The following is a 21,930-nucleotide window of genomic DNA, read 5'->3' on the forward strand; positions in this document are numbered from 1 at the left end:
GGTGGAAAGGAGGCCGCGGGTGAGGCGGCGAAGGTGGGCATGGGGCATGGTGGAGGTTGGAGGAGCCAGTGGGGGCAGCGTCAAGATGCGCGGCGGCAAGGAGAGGAGGGCGGCGAGCAAGGGAAGGGGGAGGGAGGGAGGCATGAGGAGAGAGGGAAGGGAGGGAAGGAAGTGTGGGGGAGGGGAGAGGGGGAGAGAGGATGAGGCAGACGCAGGGCCGTAGGGGGGTTGGGGAGAGAGAGGGAGGGGGAGGGGAGGAGAGAAAAAGAAAGAAAGAAAGAAAGGGAGAAAGAAGAAAAAGAGAGGAGAGAGAGAAGGGAAGGAAGGGGGGAGGGATCCGTCGTGAGAGGGAGGGAGTTTTGGTTGTTTGCTTTTAAATTTTTTGTAAAAAAATAAAAAATTAATAAAAATAATCAGTAGTTGATTATGTGTGTGGTTTGGTTGTTTTTTTAAAAAAGCAAGATTAGTGCCCCCCCACGTCCCACGAGTAGGCGCAGGGCGGGGGTAAAAAAAATTTAGCAGTAGTAGCAGAACCCGGAAATGGTCGAGACACCGACACGGGTGCAAATGGGGTGCCAAACGTGTCTGAAGACTTGTAAATTTGAAAATGCGGTTGTTCACGTGCAATGCAGGAAGTGCGATAACACTTAAAAACAAAAAAAAAGTAATAAAACCCAAACCGTGCATTGGAATGAAATGCCATAAAAATAGAAAATGGACTCAAAGGCAAGGGGAAGGCAATGGAAAGATGTAACAGGGTATCCAGGGAGAATGCAGGCGTTCACATGCGAAAAAGGCAAAAATTGAGCTCGAAAACACATATCGGAGTTAATATCGATAGCCAGAACGAAGTGAGGGAAGAATGAAAAAAGAACGTGCCCGACAATTCTATCATATCAGAACACAGTGCTGATCAAGATAAGCCCCGATCACATGGAAAAAACCTAAAAAGCATACCCGAAAATTAATATGGAATGATCCGTGCACTGGAATGGAGGGCAATCAAAAGGAAAAATGTTAGGACACAGATGATCTTCAAGGCTGTCACATTGGAACTCAATGCTGATGGGGTTAGGAGGCATTCATATGGAAAAAATAATAAAATGGAGCTCGAAAACACCAATAAAAATTAATAACAAAAAATTCAGAGGTCGAAACAGGGCAAAGGAAAAAGGAGAATTGTGCATGAAGGATGGTCGGACAAGGTTATCTAGTCAGAATTGAATTCCAAGGAGAATATGGCAAGTTCATATGGAAAAAGTGAGAAAATACACATGAAAAATACACGAAAACTAGCAAAATTTAATAACAAACAAACCGGATGTCAGAATGATAGGGTGTAAAAAGGAAAAATGTCATGTGAAAGGTACATAACAGGATTGTTACATCAGATCAGCATGCTGAAACAATAAAGGAGCGTTCACATGAAAAAACCTCCAAGTGGCAAGAATTTCTTCAAAAATTAATAACTTCCAATCCGTTGTATAGAACAAAGGATGGTAAAAAGGAAAAGGTACAATTTACAGGGATAAACATGGTTGTAAGGTTGGTTGTGGGTTTTGGAGAACATAAGGGGTGTTCACACAGATGTTAACCCCAAGCCGAGAAGGCGGAAGGACGAATGAAAAAGCAAAAAGACGATGGAAAAGGAGCAAGGACACGCAGGCGGGCTCCAAAGCTAAGTCAGGGCCAAAAGCGTAGTTTTAAATAAAATGCACCTCAAAAACTCTTATAAAAGAGTGTCAAGCTCTCTCATGTGCCACCTGTAAAAGAATACTCGAATACAGGCCTAGGGCATGAAGCAAAAAGAGGGAATTAGAAAAAGGAACCTTGCCACAATGGCCGGTCATGTAAAAAAGGATGGGTACCCATGGAGTTTTAGGGTTTGTATATATAAAGTTCAAAAAGTGAATGGAAGCTCATTCTTTGGTGTGTGCCCAACGAGAGCTCTTCTCTTCTTCTCCTCTCCTTGCTTGTGTGTGCTCTTGAGAGAGAGAGTGATTGTGAGAGTGAGGGAGGGAGCGAGTGGAAGTGAGGGATCAAGCGGATGAAGCTCTTCACCATCTTCTCTTCTGTTCTCTTCTCTTTCCTTCTTTTACGCGCACGGCTATGGCGGTTGGAGCTTGGAGAAGGAGGAGGCTTGAGCATGCTTGAGATAGCATCTAGGATCGTGGAGCTACCGAAGTGTGGAAGAGAGGAGGAAACTCATATCGGCATCAAGGTAAGCTCACTACACTCATAGGATCGAGAGCGCATCGGTTATATGAGAGGTAGCCATTAGAGCTCGCTTGGAACACTTGAAACAATAAGCGGTCCGTGGGTCTTGGTGGTTGAGCGAAAGCTCCCACGTTTTGGTTCCGTTGCTGGGACCACGGATTCAAGCTTGAGCGCTTGCGCGCCCCATATCAAACATCAAAGTAAGGGATTCTCCCCCGAAACGGAGCTTGAGGTAGGTAGGAAGGTTGGGTGTTTTGATCTTCGAAACAAGTAAGTATTTTGGATTAGTTTGTTTGTTTAATGATTGGAAAATAGGGAGAAATCATGTCAGTTTGTTGCTTTCGATTCTCGTTGCATTTAGTGTAGGATAGCATTAGGAAATCCAACCGGGAAAGGGTAGGGTTTACTGTTGCAAACAAGGCAAAACAGGGCATAAAACATGCAAAAAATGGCAAAAAGCTAGCTTAGGATGCTTAATGTCGGCAAGTGAATGATTAAGAGTGTCAAAGCCCTGCCCGGGAAGGGGTTTAAGGGTTAGGTGGCCAAGGGAGAGCTCATTTGCAACCATTGTAGTGAGGGAGAGAGAGAGAGAGAGAGAGCCCCCGCAAAGATTCGATTCGATCGCGTCGTTGGAGAGCCTAGCGCTCACCCCAGGTATGCCAATCACTTCCCTTGGTGCCTTAGCTAGGATCTAGAAGTGTATGCAGGGGATGATTAGGGAGATTCGATCGAAATCGTCATTACACGGCATTCATCACGCTGTGTTTGGCCCGTCCGAATGGCCCTTGTTAGACCGAGTCCCAGACTCGACCCTCGGACCCACCCATTCAAACCTCGACCCAAAAACCCTACTCGGCCCTCGGACCCAATACTCAACTCGGCCCGTCCGAGCTACTCGACTCGGCCCCTGTCCGAGTTACTCGGCTCGGCCCTTTGACCAAACTAACAATCGGCCCCAAGTCCACTCGGCTCGAATGTCCACTCGGCCCAGGACAACACGATACTTGGCCCTCGGTCCAACATTTGGCTCGGCCCGTCCGAGTTACTCCACTTGGACCTCGGCCTACGAAAAAACTTTTTGCACTCGGACAAGGCGAGATTCGGCTAGTCCAAGTCACCTGCTCGGCCCCTGCAATTCGGACCAGTTGGGCCGAGTGTGTGCCCCAACTCAGTCTCAGAGATTTGACTTGACCCAACTAGAGCTCAGTAGCGCAACCTGTCATAAGCCTTCCTGACATTTAAAGCCTGATTCTGGCGCACCGAGTAGACAAAATTGTAAGGCATGGCCGCTTAACAGTTTGAGTAGGCTATTGCGATACCTAGAAACCTAGAGACCTAGAGGTAACTTGCCGAGCCATAAAACCCTGATCAAGCCCAAAAGAAGCATCAAGGCGATGTAGCCGAGAGGCCCTAAATCCCTCCTAGATGACCACAGAATCGATCTACCAAGCCTATCAGGCCCAAGGATGCATAAGACGCTTAGAGGCTGTTTGTCGCACTCACCTTGAATTTCCGCACTTGAAGGGCACTTAAGAAAAACTGAAAGCCTGATTGAACATACGTGCACCAAAAAGAACACCCGCACGGAGTGGAGATAACTTGAGAACTGCATTTAATAAGTCAAGGAACTCACTCAGATAAGCCACTCAAGAAACCCACAAATAGGAGAGAACCCACGGTGTCGTATTGCTGCGCATTCGAGGTGTGAAAACCACCCGAAAGTTGTGTGTGTGATTTGATACTTTGTACATACTTAGTTGTTGTGTTTACATTTATTTTCTGCGTATGAGTATAGTGGGGAGGAGTTGGAGTCATAGTGGTGAACATGATGAGATGCTTTCAGCCTATGTTGAGCAAGGTCAAGTGGAAAGCACAACTGATGCTGGTGAACGTGTTACACGTATTCGTCCAGGACTTTGCCTTCTCCTTCTTCAGCTACATCAAAAATACCTAATGATACCAAGCCTCCACATCCAGGAGTTGGAAAGAAGGAGCCCAAGCATATTGGACGCTTTGATGTTTTCAAGGATGATCCATATCAAGACAGTGCAGATTCACCTCATGGGATCCTAAGCATGCAGATTTACTAACAACAGCTTCAGGAGATAGAACTGTGCGTCTTTGGGATGCTCCTACTGGTAAGTGCTCCCAACAAGTGGAGTTGAGTGGTGAGAATATAAATATCACTTTCAAGCCTAATGGGTCACATATTGCTGTTGGAAATAGAGATGATGAACTGACTATTATAGATGTTCGTAAGTTCAAGCTAATCAACAAGCGCAAGTTTCCTTATGAGGTGAATGAAATAGCGTGGAATACCACTGGAGAACTGTTCTTCCTCACAACTAGGAATGGAACGGTGGATATCTTGTCCTACCCATCTCTTTCTACATTACACACACTTGATGATCACACAGCAGGTTCTTATTGTTTTGCCATTGATCCGACTGGGAGGTACTTTGCAGTGGGGAGTGCAGATGCTCTTGTGAGCCTCTGGGATCTTTCTGAGATGCTTTGTGTTCGTACTTTTACCAAGCTTGAAGCAAAGCAAAAGATCTAGAGTTGAAGGGACATGCGACGTGAAGATGAAAGATGCCGCTTTTCTGCGTGTGTATGAGAGGAAAGTGTGGCTAAAAAAGTGGGCTTTTTCTGGTTCACGGAAGAAAAAAGCAGGGGAAAAAAACGCAGAAGCAAGCGGATGACGAAAACAGGGAGAACAGAGGGAGGGAGGGAGATAGACAATTCTAAGAGATCCACAAAGAGAGAGGGGGGAGAGAGAGGGTGTGGGGTGTTCTTCTTCTGTGCTGCTTCCACTTTTCTTGTTGACGCAGGCTGCGGCGATGGCGGCGATGTAAGAATTCCCTTTTCCCTTCTCACTTTGTAGTCTGAACCTCAGCAAGATTAAAAAAAAAGAGCACAAAAAGGAAGAAAGGGGCGTTGTCTCGTCTACTGTCCGCGGTTAGCCACACGCAATCTCAGAGAAGAAGCTGCAGCAGAACCAGATGCCCGCGCCTTGCGACATCAGGACAAAAGGTGGAGGAGGTACTCCTTGGATCGGACAAGTCTTTGAAGCGAGGATGAAGAAACAAAACTAGATTCGGCCCTGTCCTCTCCATACAAGGTCAAACAGGAGCTTCATAATTGTAATCCTGATCCGGTGCATTCAAGGAATACTACAGACAGAAGACAAGGAAGAATTTGCAATGTTTCGTGTGCAGGATTAGACTATTTACCTTCAAGAGCAGTGGGATTTAGCAATTACACAGGTTTGCAGGGATTTACATTTGAAGATTCTCAGCCTTGCAGCACACTGACTTGTGCTTAGGAGCTAACAACAGTACAGGCCTAGCTGCTAAATGGGGTCCGGCAGAGGAAGCACGGGTGCAGAGGCTATCAAGAGAGCTTTCAGGATTGTTATATCATGCTGATATTAATAGCATCATTGCTGCTATCATCATCTCCGATTTCAATTCCCCTTCGCAAATCTGACGAGAACGAGAGGCTGCAACGACGAAGCATCGACAAGAGAGGTTGAATATCGACGAAGAAGTTGCAGAGCTGAGGACGAGAAGGATGAAGAGCTGAGGACGAGAGGGATGAAGGCTTCAACAAACACAGTTATGAAGACGTGAAGACGACGGACTGGGGGGGAAAATCCACACTCATGCGGGCTCTCCATCTAAGATGCTAATGAGGCAGAGATTTCCAGATTACTCCAGCAAATCTGGGGTGTGAGTGAGAAACTACAATTACGTTCAAGAGTCTTGTTCCAGGTCCCGAATGCTGCTGCACGAAGCAAAAGGCGCATATTCACTCATCCAGGATGGAAGGAGCTGAAGTCTGAAGATTGTTCTGCTGTATATTCTGCTATAGCTGAAACACTTGCATCTATCCACAGAGCAAATGTTGATGTTATTGGCTTGGAGACTTATGGAAGAAAAACCTATTCAAACTGTCAAGACGTACAGAGACATTTCTGCCTATACAAACCCTATGTTGCAACATGTAAAAAATGTTCACTTTGTTGGAGTGCAATCACTGATCAGAGAATAGCTTTGTCAGCTTGATAAAATCTCGAGAATCCTGAAATGTCAAGTTTTGATCCTTAAGAACTGGCTGAAGTATTTCAAAGTTACTTGAAACAAAATTTCTGCATAGAATTCTGAATGGAAAGACAATGAATTTACAGTAAACACATGTATATACTATGCAGAACTCTTCTATGTTTTTGAATGTGGTTCATTCAATACAAAGAATTCTATAAGATCATGAACATTTTTTATCTTCTCAACTGATCAACATCACAGGAAGTATTTGCAGTCATAACAGATTTGACTTCATTCTCTTGCTTGATCTTCTATCCTGAAATTTATCAAGGACTTCTGAAGTTGCGACATTGCTTTCGAAACCCTTCGACAACGGACGGAGACAAACCATCAACACACAAAGTAGGAGCAAGCAAGCGGCGCAAGCGAAGGGCATTTGACAAACCCACTCAATCCGATTGATAGCTTGGTGATGCACGAGAACTTGACCATGGCGGAGGAAATCTCGAACCTCTTTCTTTTTTGCAGCTTGGAATCTGCCCGTATTTGTTCTATTTTATGTCCCTCCGTGTCGTACTCTACCGAATCCACCTCACCCTCACTTTCATCCCTAAAGGGTTGGCAGTCTTCGTACTCGTCGTCAGAGTCCTTTGCACTAGCCGGTTTGTTGTCCCGTAGGGCTTGATACTTCTCTTGTCTCGCTGATCTGGGACTAAGGCCCAGTTTTACACAAGGTTCAAGTCATGCATTCTGGTCCATTGCCACTCGGATTTGCCTAAGAGGTCTTGGAGAGGTGTGAGGTTTGTTGCTGAGTTGTCAGCCAGCTTGTCTATTAAGTATTCCAGGGCCTTGTGGGGAGTTCTTTCTTGTTGCCTGGCACTTGGAAGGTGACGGGCTTAGGTCTCCCAAGATGGGTTCCTTCCATCATGCACACTGGTATAGTGGGCGTGCCGTCGGTCACGCCCATCATCTTAATGGCTTGCTCATGCGCTTCTTGGTCCGAGAAAGACAGAGCGAGGATCATGCACATGAATTGTGACCGTGCCTGGTTAGAACACGTAGCAGCCATAGACCTTGAGCAAGCAGGCCTAGTTCAACCAGGGGTGACACAAGTGCTTAGAGCAGAATTACCATCTGAACTACGACCACCAGGGGAGACCCCCTCTTCTAGCGAAGACGACAAGTTCAACTCTGAGTCAGAAGTGAGCTCGGATAGTGACCCAGAAATACCTAGGCCGCCCAAGACCCGACGCACAGCCGGGGACTTACCTGTCCACCTGAGGCGCAAACGATTGAAGCAAGAAAGGGCGAACCAACCCAAGGACACCCGAACAGACGAGCAATGAAAACCACGGGACCTTCCAAAATAATTTACGAAATTCAAGAAAGGCGATAGGATAGTGATCTTGATGGGTGCCAAACGGCAAGGGCAAACGAGCAAACCAATCAAGGGACCAGCCAGGGTCAAAGAGGTGAACTTAGCCCGAGAAGGGGAGACTAGTTTTCGTTGTTGCCGATGACTTGGCTGAGGACGAGGAGGCGAGTCTGGTCGCCCTCTTGTGAGAGTATGTGGACATGTTCGCATGGTCCTTAGAAGAGCTTAAAGGGGTAGATCCGAGTGTGGTGACTCATAACATACCCATGACACCAAACGCAGTGCCAGTGAAGCAGCGACCGTACCCAATGAATCCTAAGCACGCTCATGCTATCAAGGAAGAAATTGATAAGCTAATGAAAGAAGGATTCATTTACAAAATTGAGCACACGGACTGGGTGTCACCCATAGTCATTGTGATGAAAAAAATCGAAAAAATTAGAGTGTGCGTCAATTATAAAAAGGTAAACGTTGCTACCAAAAGGGATAACTATCCATTGCCATACACCGAGCACATGCTTGAAAGAGTGGCAGGCAAGGAGGCCTACAGTTTCCTAGACGGCTTCTCAGGATACAACCAAGTGCAAGTGCATCCTGCCGACAGGCGTAAGACTACCTTCGCCGCCAAGTGGGGCGTCTTTGCATACATAGTCATGCCTTTCGGGTTGACTAATGCCCCTACCACCTTTCAACATCTCATGTGCACCATATTTAAAGACATGCTTTGCAAGGAGTTAGAAGTATCTGTCGATGACCTCTGTGTTCACTCGACCTCGATGGAACACTTGAACAAACTCTTTGATCGGTGTCGCCTATATCGTCTCTCCCTGAACCCCTTGAAATGCCAATTTTGGGTGAAACATGGATGCATCCTCGGCCATGTGGTGTTGAAGAACGGCATTGCCACTGACTTCTCGAAGGTCAGGGCTATTGTCGACCTTCCACCCCCAACCAATTACAAGGGAGTTCAATGCTTCTTAGGCCATATGCGATACTATCGACGGTTTGTGCTGAATTATACATTGATAGCAAGACCTTTGTACAAACTGTTGGTTGTCTTCGAATGGACTAAAGCCTGCCAACGCGCATATGAAGAGCTGAAGAAGGCTCTAACCACAGCACCAATTCCACGAGCCTCGGATTGGACCATAACCTTTCACGTGCATATCGATGCTTCTAAAATCGCTGTGGGGACAGTGTTGTGCCAACCTGGCGAGCACAATCTAGATTATCCAGTGAGCTTTGCTAGCCGACAGCTGACGGAGACAGAAATGAATTACTCGACGATCTAAAGAGAGGGCTTGGCCATGGTGTTTGCTATAAAGAAGTTCTGACATTATCTATTGGCTATGCCTTTTACCTTCTTTGTAAACCATCAAGCCTTGCTATACCTAGTGAACAAACCTTGCACTATTGGACACATAGCTCGGTGGCTCCTTTTGCTTTTGGAGTTTGACTTCTCTGTGGTTGTACGGAAGGGGAAACAACACTACATGGCTGATCATATGTCACACATCCCCACAGTGGAATCCGCTGGAGAAGGCATTGCTGATGAATTGCCAGACGCCCACCTCTTTAACCTCGCCAACAGGAGGGAATTATTCAAGGCCGATTTAACACCATACTGGGTGGATGACATAGTCCAATTGCTTGAGCACAGACTGCCTGAACGACCAATAGAGAAGGCAAGACTGAGGCGGCTTATTCTCAAAATCCAGCCCTGCCAGTTGATAGCAGGCCAACTATATCGCTTAGGGCAAGATGGATTGATGCGCAGATGTGTGTGCAAACATGAGATGCAGGAGTGCTCTCGGAGGCACACAGTGGGATTGCTGGTGGACACTTTTCCGCAGACACAACGGCCCGCAAGGTGTTGCAATCTCAACTATGGTGGCCAAAGCTATTTCGTGATGCCACGCAATTTGTTAAGCATTGTGATGAATGTCAACCGACAAAGGTCCCGATTCGCAAGGATCAGATGGAGTTGACCCCAGTCATTGCACGACAACCCTTCAAAAAATGGGGGATCAACTTCATGGGACCCATCAGTCATGCTGCATAGTATTCTCAGGCCAAATATATCATTGTGGCCACAGACTACCTAATGAAGTGGGCAGAGGTGAGAGCAACCCAAAAGAACAATGCTCGAACGACTGCCAAGTTCTTATGGGAGCAGGTGATCTCACGATTCGGATGCCCCATCGAACTAGTCAGTGACCAAGGGACACACTTCATCAATGATGTGATAACTCATCTCCTATCCACCTTCCTAATTATCCATTGCAAATCCTCTCCATACCACCCGCACGCAAATGGCCAGGTGGAATCCACAAATAAGATTCTTGTCAACGTCCTAACCAAGGTAGTCTCGGCCTCACGCAGTGACTTGGATAACAAGCTGATAGCGGCCTTGTGGGCTTACCGCACAGCTTACAAAACGGCCGTCGGACATACCACCTTTAGGCTGACCTACGAAACTGAAGCAATTCTCGCCGTAGAATTCTTTGTGCCTAGCCTACGAATTGCGCTTCAGGAGTGATGGGAAGGAAAGGAAGCATGGATGCAATGCCTAGTAGAACTCGAATGCCTCTCAAAGACCCGTCTTCTAGCCACTCATGCACTCATATGCAATAAGGCACGACGCAAGAGCTGGTTTGACAAGTATGTCAAGCAATGCGACTTCGAACAAGGTGACCTAGTGCTCCTATACTCAGTCAAGGGGCACAAGCAAAAAATGAAGTTTCGGGGTCTTGGACCTTTTAGGGTCCGTGCAATCAGTCGAACGGGCAACGTCAAGCTCGAAACTCTAGTCAACAAAGGAATTGGCTTCTTCAATGGCAACCGTGTCAAGAAATACTATCCCCCCGCGCATCCTTTGCATGAACCACCAATGTTGGAACCACCAGTCAACGTCCGTGTAGCCACCATCACCGAAATCAATGATGCAGATGAGAAAATCGTGAAACCTGCATACCTGCACATCATGGTCACTACCAAGCGGACATGCATCTTCAATGCCTTAATTGATGAGGGAGCAGACTTTAATGTCCTAACTCACGATCATTGGACCCAACTTGGCAAACCACCACTACAACCCACTAACGCCAGGTTAAATCCATATGGGGGCTGCTCCTATGCACTCCTTGGCAAGTGCAAGGCCGCTGTTTTTATTGAGACTGAAACGGACCAAGGACGCAAGCACGGAGACGCTGCTAGGGCGAACCTTCAAGAAGCAGACTCATTTCCATGTCGATTATGAGTCCCAAGGCATTCACCTCGCCCTAGGCAACATCCACATTGATATACCTTTCAGCAAGGGTGGCACGATGGAACAGTCCACACGACCACCGATAGAACTATTAGCATCCTAATCTAAGGAGAAGGGTAATGCTCGGCCACCCCCCACCACCACTCAAGAACAACTACTTGTGGTGACAAAAGCTAAGGCTCAATAGCATAGTTTCCAATGGAGGCATAAACAGCCACAACTGCTGCCTATGAGTCATCACACACAACCTCATGAGACCCATAGCTCTAAACCTAGGACACCAAGGCGTAGTTACAGAAATCAGGGCATGATCCGGCACAGGTGGGTCTCCAAAGCTCTCCTGCACACGTAAGGCTACTATGAGGGAAACAACTGGTTGTATATCCCTAAAACCCACTTGTCCAAGACCGCCACTCGTATGCTACCCTCGAGCTTGATCACCCCCAGCCCCATCAAACCTCAAAACCACGAGCCGCAGTGCTCCCCAGGACCACATCCATCAAGCCCATCTACACATATGCCCAAGAGACTCAAACAAGCCTACCGACCCAAACGACAGACACCATCGCACGACACATCACCCACTAGAGTCCATCTGACAATAATGATCCACTCTGAAGGTAGCAGTCCACCAGAAGTGGTTGCTGCTCCCCCAGCCCTAAGCCAGGAAGCCCAACCACAACCTAAGGCACACCCGCAACCACAACGATCCGCTACCAAATGCTCTAGTGCCATCAAACCCCAACCATCGGCAGGTCTTAAACTCTCCCACGAGCGAAAATCATTTTTGACACTGGCCTCAGATCTAGCTGACGATACAGGGGATGACGTGGTTGTTTGCATTAGACGGCTCGATGACACCTTCAAAGAGATAGCTCTGAGCTATGACCACTTGGATTTAGGCTTGTTGCCCGAGCCTTTTGCAACCAAAATTCACATGATGCCTTGTTCTTGGGAGACGTTTGAACTTGCCTTCGCAAAGGCAGCAAACTCTACTACTGTGTTGCTCACATCAAGGTCTCTAAAGAGCAAGCCCTCAAATAGCGCCTCATAACATCATACGATTAGCGAACCACTTCGGCCATCACCGACCAAGAAATTGCAGAAGTATCCCAACTTGGTGCGACTGAATTATCCCAACTTGCAGAATTATCCCAACTTGCTGCGACTGAATTATCCCAACTTGTAGAATTATCCCAACTTGCTACAATTGAATCTCCATTTTCGCGGCACTGGTACACTCTTAAGTTGCAATGGGAAGTAGAGGGATGCCGAGTCATGACCAGCGTGGAGCAGCGCCGTGCAATCAAAATAGCAGAGTAGGATCCCACTTATATCGTGCCAACCTCGTACAAAGTGTTGACCACTCTTCGCAATCGCCCCCTGGAAGAGCATATCAAGGGACATCCTTACCTTGATTGCCTACTGACTGAGGAGGAGCTACACATTGCTAGCCGTGATGCCTCCGATGACTTCCCAATAGATGTTCTCACTTACATAACGCACGTTGGCACTCGCCCTTTTGATCTCGATCGCACAGCTCAGTTAGAGTACAACCCCGATTTTTACATTTGGTTCCTACACCGATGACTCCTAAGACCCATTCCAAGGTCCTCAACCTCCCATATGTTCAATCCTAGTAAGGATTCTTCTCAATCTGGGAGGGGAAGGGGAGTAAGGTGAATCAAGAGATCAATTAAAATCAGTGGGAGTCAAGCAAAACGCATAAGCGCGTAGGCAACAAGCGAGGTAGAAAAATGTCAAGAGAACTTTAAAATAAAAGGCAAAAAGTTAAAGCTGAAAAGGGGGGCTCCACATTGGATAGGATTTTAAGGCTTCCATTCAATAAACACATAAAGTCTTTCCTTTTCAGTTTATGATGTTTTTGTATTGTCAATTTGGAAGAACTAATGGAAACTGGGGTTCATGATAGGAACAAAAAATGTCGCAACAAGACCGTGCCCACTGGCTTCCATTCATGAAAGAGGAGAGAGCGCAGTACAGCATCACCATGGAGAGCTGCGCCTACAACCAACTAAAATTCCAAACCATTCACAACATAGAAGGATTGGTGGCCAAGGAGGAGGCGGCCAAGAGAGTCGTTGAAAAATGCAACTTCACCAAGTACTTGGAAAGATTCGCACAAGAACCCGACCACACAAAGTATGTGAAATTTCTCAGGTCTTATGACCCCGACAACGAGTGTGGAACTATCACAATAGGAAGGGGACAAAACGCCAAGCAGGTGCTGATTCGCTTAAACCCCCCCCTTGGTGGAAAAGGCATTGGGACTAGAACCGAAAATAGAAAAGAAGCAGAAGAGAGATGTGTACGCCATGTTGGGATGAGAAAGGAGGACGTGCTGACAAATGACGGCATCAGCATTCAAGATATCCCTGATGCAAAAACCAGATTGCAGGCAAAACTATTACACGCACTCTTCTCCAGCCAGCACTACAATGCATTGATGCACCGAATCAGTGTGCCTGTGCTGGAGAACGTAGCGGCTCATACCCTGCATGAAGTCAATTGGAACGGCTATGTGCGCAAAACTATCGACCAAGCGGCTAAAGCGCTGGCTTTAGGAAGCACGCCCCGCAGAAGGAGAGTCTCCAGCGTCTAAGGCCACTGAAAGAAAGAAGGCCTCATCCAAGGCATCGTTCATCTTCTATAGAAGCATTTTAACAGCACTCATCTAGGAGGCCGTGAAAGAGACGCAGGATGCAGAAGAGGGGGAAGGGGAAACCCCCGATAGGTCACCCCCTCATCAGTACCAAGAGAGGTCCAGCGAGGACTAAGACCAATAAGAAAGGACAGGGGCAAGAAGAGCAATCAAGCAAAAAGCAGGTCAAGGAAACCAAGAAGAAGACAGCGCAAAAGAAAAATAAATCGGATAAAGGCCGCAGGAAAGAGAAGGAGGATTTGGAAAAAGCAAAAATACAATCCCTCAAGGAGGCTGAGGAGAGGGAGAAGAAGAGGAAGCAGGAAGAAGAAGAAACAACAGAGCAAGTCAAGAGGGCTAAAAAGGCGTCGAAACAGGAGGCTGAAAAGAGAAAAAGGGAGGAGCATGAAGAAAAGGAGAAACTGGAGGAAGAATACAGGAAGGCCAAAAAAGAAAGGCAAAGAAGAGCTGCTGAGGAAGAAGAGGAATTAAGAAGAAAGGAAGAGGAGGACTTGGCCGAGGCCACATGCCGGTCCATTGAGCAACAATGCAAGGCTAATGATCCAGGAGCCTAGAGCCAGCTGAGGGAAGAAGGGCCTAGCTCTAGCGCGCAGGTACCAGAAGTCACACCGCCCGTAGTCCTGGAAGGCAAAGGCAAAGCACCCCTCCATCCTATCCCCACCCTCATAGCACCCTCCACTGAACCTAGTATGCTCACCCCTAGCATCCCCACCAACATGGAAGTTTCCAACTTTGTGGCTTGGATGCAATACTTCATCAATAAAGAAATGGCCTAAGGGAAGAGCACAAAAACCATGGCCATGGGGCAAAAGAGGCCAGCCGTAGATGCTGAGTCGAGGCAGGACCAGAAGCATCCGCGTGTGGAGGCCTCGACCACCCCCACCCATGCAACAATGATGCCACCAGCCAGTTACAACGAATACGTCACTGAGCTACTCTCCCAGTTGGAGAGGGCGAAGGAGGAAAAGAGAATGGCGGTGGTTGAGTTGGTGGCAGAATAAGAGTTAGTAGCTGCCTTCCAAGTGGAGAAAACCCGCATAATATCCATGCAACAACGACAAATTTTTGACCTCAAGCAAGAATTGAAAGCAAAGGAAGACATGGAAGAAAGCTACAAACAGTGGCTTGAGGAGGAAAATCAAGAACTGGTGCAAATGCAGCAGGAATACAAGCTCCTCCTGATGCAACATGGGGAACTGGAGGCAAAAACTGCCAACATTGAGCAAATGATAGAGGAACTAAATGCCAAAGAAGAGGAGAGAAGATAAGAGAGGGAGCAACAGTGAAAAGAGATCGACCGATCAACTGCACCTCGGAAGGAAAGAGCAGGAGAATATGAGCAAAGAACTCAAAGCCCAGGAGCAGAAGCTCGTAACCCTAGCACAAAAGTAGGGGGAGAGCATGGAAGGAATGAACAAAAGGGCTGAGGAATGGGCCGCACAGAGAACAAGAAACGGGTGAAGGCACTAGCGCGGCGCCTTGCTTTGGTGGAAAAAGAAAAAATCCTGTCAGAAAGTAAAGCAGCCACCATCCAGACAGCCTTCAGTGCCCAACAACAAGCCTTCCTCAATACATTACTGGACAGGACCCGGCCAGAGGAAAAGGAGTCATTGGAGGTGGTGCAGAAGAAACTGAGCATCGCACGCAGGGCCCTGCATGTGGGGCTACAGATACCACCCCAACCTGTGGAGGTTAGGCTAGGCTTAGAAGAACAACGAAAGTACCTACTATTGGCTGGCCTAACCCCCTAGGAGTTGGGCGCACTCGGCTTTGAGGAAGGAGCGCGACTAGACGACCGGTAGGGGGAGGAGACTGACATTGAATTCTTCATAAGGAAACCCAGCGAAGAAATAATCCCACAACCCCCCTTACCGCATGATTAGGAACAGCAATAGATCGACCCGCCCTCGGACAGACAAACCGCGCTCAAGGAGTGATGGAGGAAATTAGTTGAAGAAACTAGGAGGCAATTTAGAGCCAAACCAGTCGTGTGGCCGTCCGCACCCCTCCCACTGTGCCCCGATGACCTCCCAGTGGGATTCAATACGGAGCTAGTGATTTGGAAACTGCAAGAAAAAGAAAAGGACCCTTTCACCTTTAGCTTCCTCATACCTAATAGCTTGAGAAAGAGCAAAGACCCCCACTCTGTGGGGCACAGACGAAACAGAGTTTTGGCAAGACGAAATACCACACACTGTGCAGGGCTACAACTGCCAACCTCTTTGGAGGAGGCGAGTGTGTGATATTAGCATGCTCGCCTGGATGGCATTTTGCAACACCCTACCCTACGAGAGGAACGACCCCACATTCATGGCGTATCCTCGTAGGGTAGGTGTGGATTTTGTTACCACCCTCCATGGGTGGCATGACTTCCCCATCATCTACAACTCCAATGCCACCTCCTTCGAGCATGCCCTCCTTTTTTATTTAGGAAGCCTAAGTGATTCCATGATGCGCTTTCTCGTAGACTTCTCCTCCTATCCAGATCCCGCCTTTATAACTACATGTAATTACCTTAGGCTTCTTAAGCTATTACTCAAGCAAGACCCGACACCACAAGAGCGTGGCTTGCCTCCCCTCTTTTTTGACCCCAACACTATTGATAGCTGCGCCATGGCACGCCTAAGGATGAGAGCTAGCCTTCTTCCCTCCTTTTGCCTAGCTTTCCTAGAAGATATGAACGACAATCAATTTACTAGGTGCAACCATCCCTTCCTCTCCACCACCTCTCTCCACGTCTGCATGAACCTCAAAGGGTACATGCAAAGCCGTCAATTTTTTAGCAAGTCCATCCGACCCCCTTCTCCGCCTCAATTAGACCAGGAAGCTTAGGTACAGGCTGTTGTTCTCCTAGTATAGCCCAAAGAAAAAACCGTGCAGGTGGATCCTTACGTTGGAATAAACAAAACCACTCACTTCCACAATCACTCAGCACCACATAAAGCACAATCACCACACCTAGGGGTCCTCAAGTTAGGTGTGCTCGGTGGCTTCCGTCAGCCGGCTCCACTCCTACTAACCCCCTAGCCCTTTCACTCAGCACCACATAAAGCACAAGCACCGCACCTAGGGGTCCTCAAGTTAGGCATGCCTGGTGGCTTCAGTCGGTTGGCTCCACTCCTAGCCCCCTAGCCCTTTTTTGCTCCCCCACTTCACGCTTAGGGCCCATCAAGGGCAGGACATACCTAGGGAGGCCACTTGCCTATGGTTAGATCTGTCACCCTGAGCCACTCGCACTACACACTAAGATAGACATCCCCCTCCTTAGGTGGAGCACCACCCCCTGTCTTTCCAAGCACCACCAGCGCGCCCACCCACCAACTTTGGAGGCCCCGGTCAACATCCGTTACTTCTCCAGCCAACCTTACTACCATGCTTCCACGAGCACCCGAGTCTACATGCTGCCCTACCCTCACATAACAGCTCCGCCAACTGCCTCTCAAAACACCAACAATCAAGAAGAGTGCTATGGGACTGGCACCCATCTCGGAGGGGTGTAATGTTAACCCCAAGCTGAGAAGGCGGAAGGACGAATGAAAAAGCAGAAAGAAGATGGAAAAGGAGCAAGGACACGCAGGCGGGCTCCAAAGCTAAGCTGGGGCCAAAAGCGTAGTTTTAAATAAAAGGCACCCCAAAAACTCCAAAAACTCTTGTAAAAGAGTGCCAGCTCCCTCCTATGCCACCTATAAAGAATAGTCCAATATAGGCCTAGGGCATGAAGCAAAAAGAGGGAATTAGAAAAAGGGACCTTGCCACAATGGCTAGTCATGTAAAAAAGGATGGTGCCCATGGAGTTTTAGGATTTGTATATATCAAGTTCAAAAAGTGAATGGAAGCTCATTCTTTGGTGTGTGCCCAACAAGAGCTCTTCTCTTCTTCTCTTTTTCTCCTCTCCTTGCTTGTGTGTGCTCTTGAGAGAGGGAGTGATTGTGAGAGTGAGGCACAATGTTCTAAGGGGATTACAGAGATAGCATACCAAGGAAGGTGGCTTTGGAATTTCGCCTGGAAAGGTTCTGTTAGCACTTTGGTTGTTTTGAACTCCAATGTGTTACCACCTTTTCCACAGCCAGCTTCTCGTCCAAGGGTGTTTCCACCTTTTCCTTCTTGAAGAATAGGTCGATATGACAAGGACCAAAGTCCTTTTCTTCCATGATCAATATATCCTTTTTTTTTCGAATTTGTAATGAGAATGGTAGTAATACCATGTGTCAACACCAAACTCGCCACCATTGTTGGATCAGATGAGAAGAAAACAAGGTAGGTGTGGGAGGTATCTGTGAGGGGCTAGCAAAACGAGACCGCCTTATCAGGAAGATCATAAGGGCTATCAGGAGCATGAGGAGAAGGATAGTGCGACCCTCAAAAGGGAAAGGTTGAGTTGATTGTGATTGTCAGGATCCCCAGGGAGGGAAGTACTTCTTCAAACAATAGCCATTGATTAGAAAGGGATCATCACAGGCACCAACTGTCTGCACTTAGACAAAGCCATTAGGATTGACAGCAAGTACCTTCTAGGGGCCCATCCAACATTGTTGAAGCTTGCCATGAAACTTCCCAAATCGTGAATCATAGGCTTGGACACAATCACCTTCCTTGAACTCCTTATGCTTGATGAAATTGTCATCATAGGCCTTTTGTCGGGCTTGCATGGCTTCCATGCACTATAGAGCCATCGTGCGAGTCTCATCTAGACAGTCCAAGTGCAGGAGACGACGTTGTAGGGACTCGTAACCTCCCAAGTACTCCTTGATAGCCACTCGCAGAGAGGGCAACTCTAATTAAACAGGGAAAACGGCTCTTGTACCATACACCAGTTGGAATGGTGTCTATCCTGTAGCTGCCTTATGGGGGGTTCCGTATGCCCAGAGGGCCTCTTTAAGGTGGTCATCCCAATCACAATGATGTGCAGCAATTGTCAATCTCAGGATCGAGCAGAGGATGCAATTAGTGACTTCAACTTGGCTGTTGGCTCTGGGCTAATAAGGGGTGGACTTGCGATGGTGAATCTTATACAACTCTTTGAGTTATTCCATGACCTTATTAACGAAATGAGTGCCTCTATCACTTACCAGCTCTAGGGGACTACCAAAATGGGTGATGATGTTCTCGTATAAGAACAAGGCTATGCTATTACCATCATCTTGCTTCAGAGCTTTAGCTTCACACCACTTGGTGACATAATCCGTACATACCAAGATGTATCTATGCTGCTTCCGTCTAGTGGGAGGATCAATTGGGCCAACAAAGTTGATGCCCCACTTTTCAAACAACTTCAAAGGAAGGATAGGTTGCAGTGGCATGACACTGGTCTTGATGGGTTTCCCCATCTGTTGACAGGCATCACATTGCTTGCAATAGTCATAAGCATCCTTATGGAGGGTTGGCCACGAATATCCTGCAAGTAAGGCCTTTTTGGCTATCGCTTCTCCTGCGAAGTGTCTACCACATTGCTCATCATGGCATGCTTTCAATACTATGCCGATTTCTTCTCCTGCAACACATCTTTGCAAGACTTTGTCCTTGCCTTTCTTGTACATAGCACCACCTAACAAGGTGTAGGGGGTGATTCCAACAGAAGCTTCTTCTTCTCACGGCTCGAGATGCCAGGGGGATACTATTGGGTTGCCAGGAGGTTAGCTATGTCTACGTACATATAGCTCATCCTGTTAGGACAAAAGCTCACATCACTCGATTGTTTGTCGATGAAGATCGTTTCAATTGGTTTTGGCATCAACAAGTTGATGATGAGGCATACCCAAGGAGGTAGCCCATAAGCAAGATACTTTGGATTGTCTGGAGATCATGTCTTCTATTGTAGGGAATCACATGTTCTAAGGGGATTACAGAGACAGCACACCAAGGGAGGTGGCTTTGGAATTTTGACTGAAAAGGTTCTGTTAGCACTTCGGTTGTTCTACACTATGCGGTGTTACCACCTTTTCCACAGCCAGCTTCTCATCCAAGGGTGTTTCCACCTTTTCTTGAAGAATAGATCGGCATGACAAGGACCAAAGTCCTTTTCTCCCATGATCAATATATCCTTTTTTTTGTTTTTTTTTTAATTTATAAAGAGAATGGTAGAAATACCATGTGTCAAGACCAAGCTTGCCACCGTTGCTAGATCAGACAAGAAGAGAAAAAGGTAGGGGTGGGAGGTATCTGTGAGGGGCTAGCAAAATGAGACCGCCTCATGAGGAAGATCATAAGGACTATCAGCAGCACGAGGAGAAGGACAATGCAACACCCAAAAGGGAAAGCGTGGGTTGGCTATGATTGTCAGGATCCCCAGGGAGGGAAGTACTTCTTCAAGCAATAGCCATTGATCACAAAGGTCTCATCAAAAGCATCAATGGCCTGAACTTGGATAAAGCCATTAGGATTGACAGCAAGTACCTTCCAGGAGCCCATCCAATGTTGTTGAAGCTTGCTAGGAAACTTCCCAAATCGCAAAGCATAGGCCTGGACAAGATCACCTTCCTTGAACTCCTTGTGCTTGATGAAGCTGTCATGATAGGTCTTGTGTGGCTTCCATGCACTATAGAGCCATCGTGCGAGTCTCATCTAGACAGTTCAAGTGCAGGAGACGACGTTGTAGGGACTCATCATCTCCCAAGTGCTCTTTGATAGCCACTCATAGAGAGGGAAACTCTAATTCAACAGGGAAAACTACTTATGTACCATACACCAGTTAGAAGGGTGTCTGTCCTATAGCTCCCTTATCGGGGGTTCTGTACGCCCAGAGGGCCTCTGTAAGTCAATTGTCCTAATCACGATGATGTGCAGCAATTGTCCTTTTTAGGATCAAGCAGAGGATGTGATAGTTGACCTCAACTTGGCCGTTTTCTCTAGGGTAAAAGGGGTGTACTTGCAATGGTGAATCTTATACATCCTTGTGAGTTCTTCCATGACCTTATTAATGAAATGAGTGCCTCTCTCACTTACCGGGTCTAGGGGACTACCAAAACAGGTGATGATGTTCTCGTACAAGAACAAGGCCATGCTATTACCATCGTCCCGCTTCAGAGCTTTAGCTTCAAACCACTTGGTGATATAATCCGTACATACCAGGATGTATCTATTCTACTTCCGTCTGGTGGGAGGATCAATTGGGCCTATGAAGTTGATGCCCCACTTTTCAATGGCTTCAAAGGAAGGATAGGTTGCAGTGGCATGGCACTGGTGTTGGTGGGTTTCCCCATTCATTGACAGGCATCACATCGCTTGCAATAGTCATAAGCATCCTTATGGAGGGTTCGCCACCAATATCCTTCAAGTAAGGTCTTTCTGGCTGTCATTTCTCTTGCAGAGTGTCCACCACATGGCTCGTCATGGCATGCTTTCAATACTATGCCGATTTCTTCTCATGCAACACATCTTTACAAGACTTTGTCCTTGCCTGTCTTGTACATAGTGCCACCTAACAGGGTGTAGGGGGATGATTCCAATAGAAGCTTCTTCTTCTCACGACTGAGATGCCAGGGGGATACTATTGGATTGCCAGGAGGTTAACTATGTCTGTGTACCCACAGCCCATCCTGTTAGGATGAAAGCTCACATCACTCAATTGTTTGTTGATGAAGATCATTTCAACTGGTATTGGCATCAGCAAGTTGATGATGAGGTATACCTAGGGAGGTAGCCCATAAGCCAGATACTTTGTATTATCTAGAGATCATGTCTTCTATTGTAGGGAATCACATGTTCTAACGGGATTACAGAGACAGCACACCAAGGGAGGTGGCTTTGTAATTTCTCTTGGAAAGGTTATGTTAGCACTTCCGTTGTTCTAGACTGCGGGGTGTTACCACCTTTTCTATAGCCAACTTCTCGTCCAAGGGTGTCTCCACCTTTTCGTGAATAGGTTGGCATGACATGGATCAAAGTCCTTTTCTCCCATGACTGATATATCCTTCTTCTTTTTTTGAATTTATAAAGAGAATGGTAGAAATACCATGTGTTAGGACCAAGATTGCCACCATTTCTCTGGATCAGACGAGAAAAAAAAAAGGTAGGGGTGGGAGGTATATGTGAGGGGCTAGCAGAACAAGACTGCCTCATGAGGAAGATCATAAGAGCTATCAGGAGCATGACGAGAAGGATAGTGCGATGCCCAAAAAGCAAAGAGAGGATCGACTATGATTGTCAGGATCCCTAGGGAGGGAAGTACTTCTTCAGGCGAGAGCCATTGATTAGAAAGGGATCATCAGAGCCATCAATGGCATGCACTTGAACAAAGCCATTAGGATTGACAGCAAGTACCTTATAGGGGCCCATCCAACGTTGTTGAAGCTCTTCGGGAAACTTCCCAAATCGCGAATCATAGGCCTGGACAAGATCACCT

At 47.2% G+C, this 21,930-nt stretch overlaps 1 pseudogene; it reads left to right on the top strand.

Moving 5' to 3' along the window:
- Window positions 1-1,534: 1,534 nt before the first annotated feature.
- Window positions 1,535-4,777, top strand: LOC148041266 (THO complex subunit 3 pseudogene; annotated as a pseudogene).
- The last annotated feature ends 17,153 nt before the right edge of the window (window positions 4,778-21,930 follow it).

The sequence above is a fragment of the Lygodium microphyllum genome, chromosome 1 (genome assembly GCF_053477565.2).
Source record: "Lygodium microphyllum isolate KBCC chromosome 1, Lygodium_microphyllum_v1.1.10, whole genome shotgun sequence".
Taxonomy (NCBI): domain Eukaryota; kingdom Viridiplantae; phylum Streptophyta; class Polypodiopsida; order Schizaeales; family Lygodiaceae; genus Lygodium; species Lygodium microphyllum.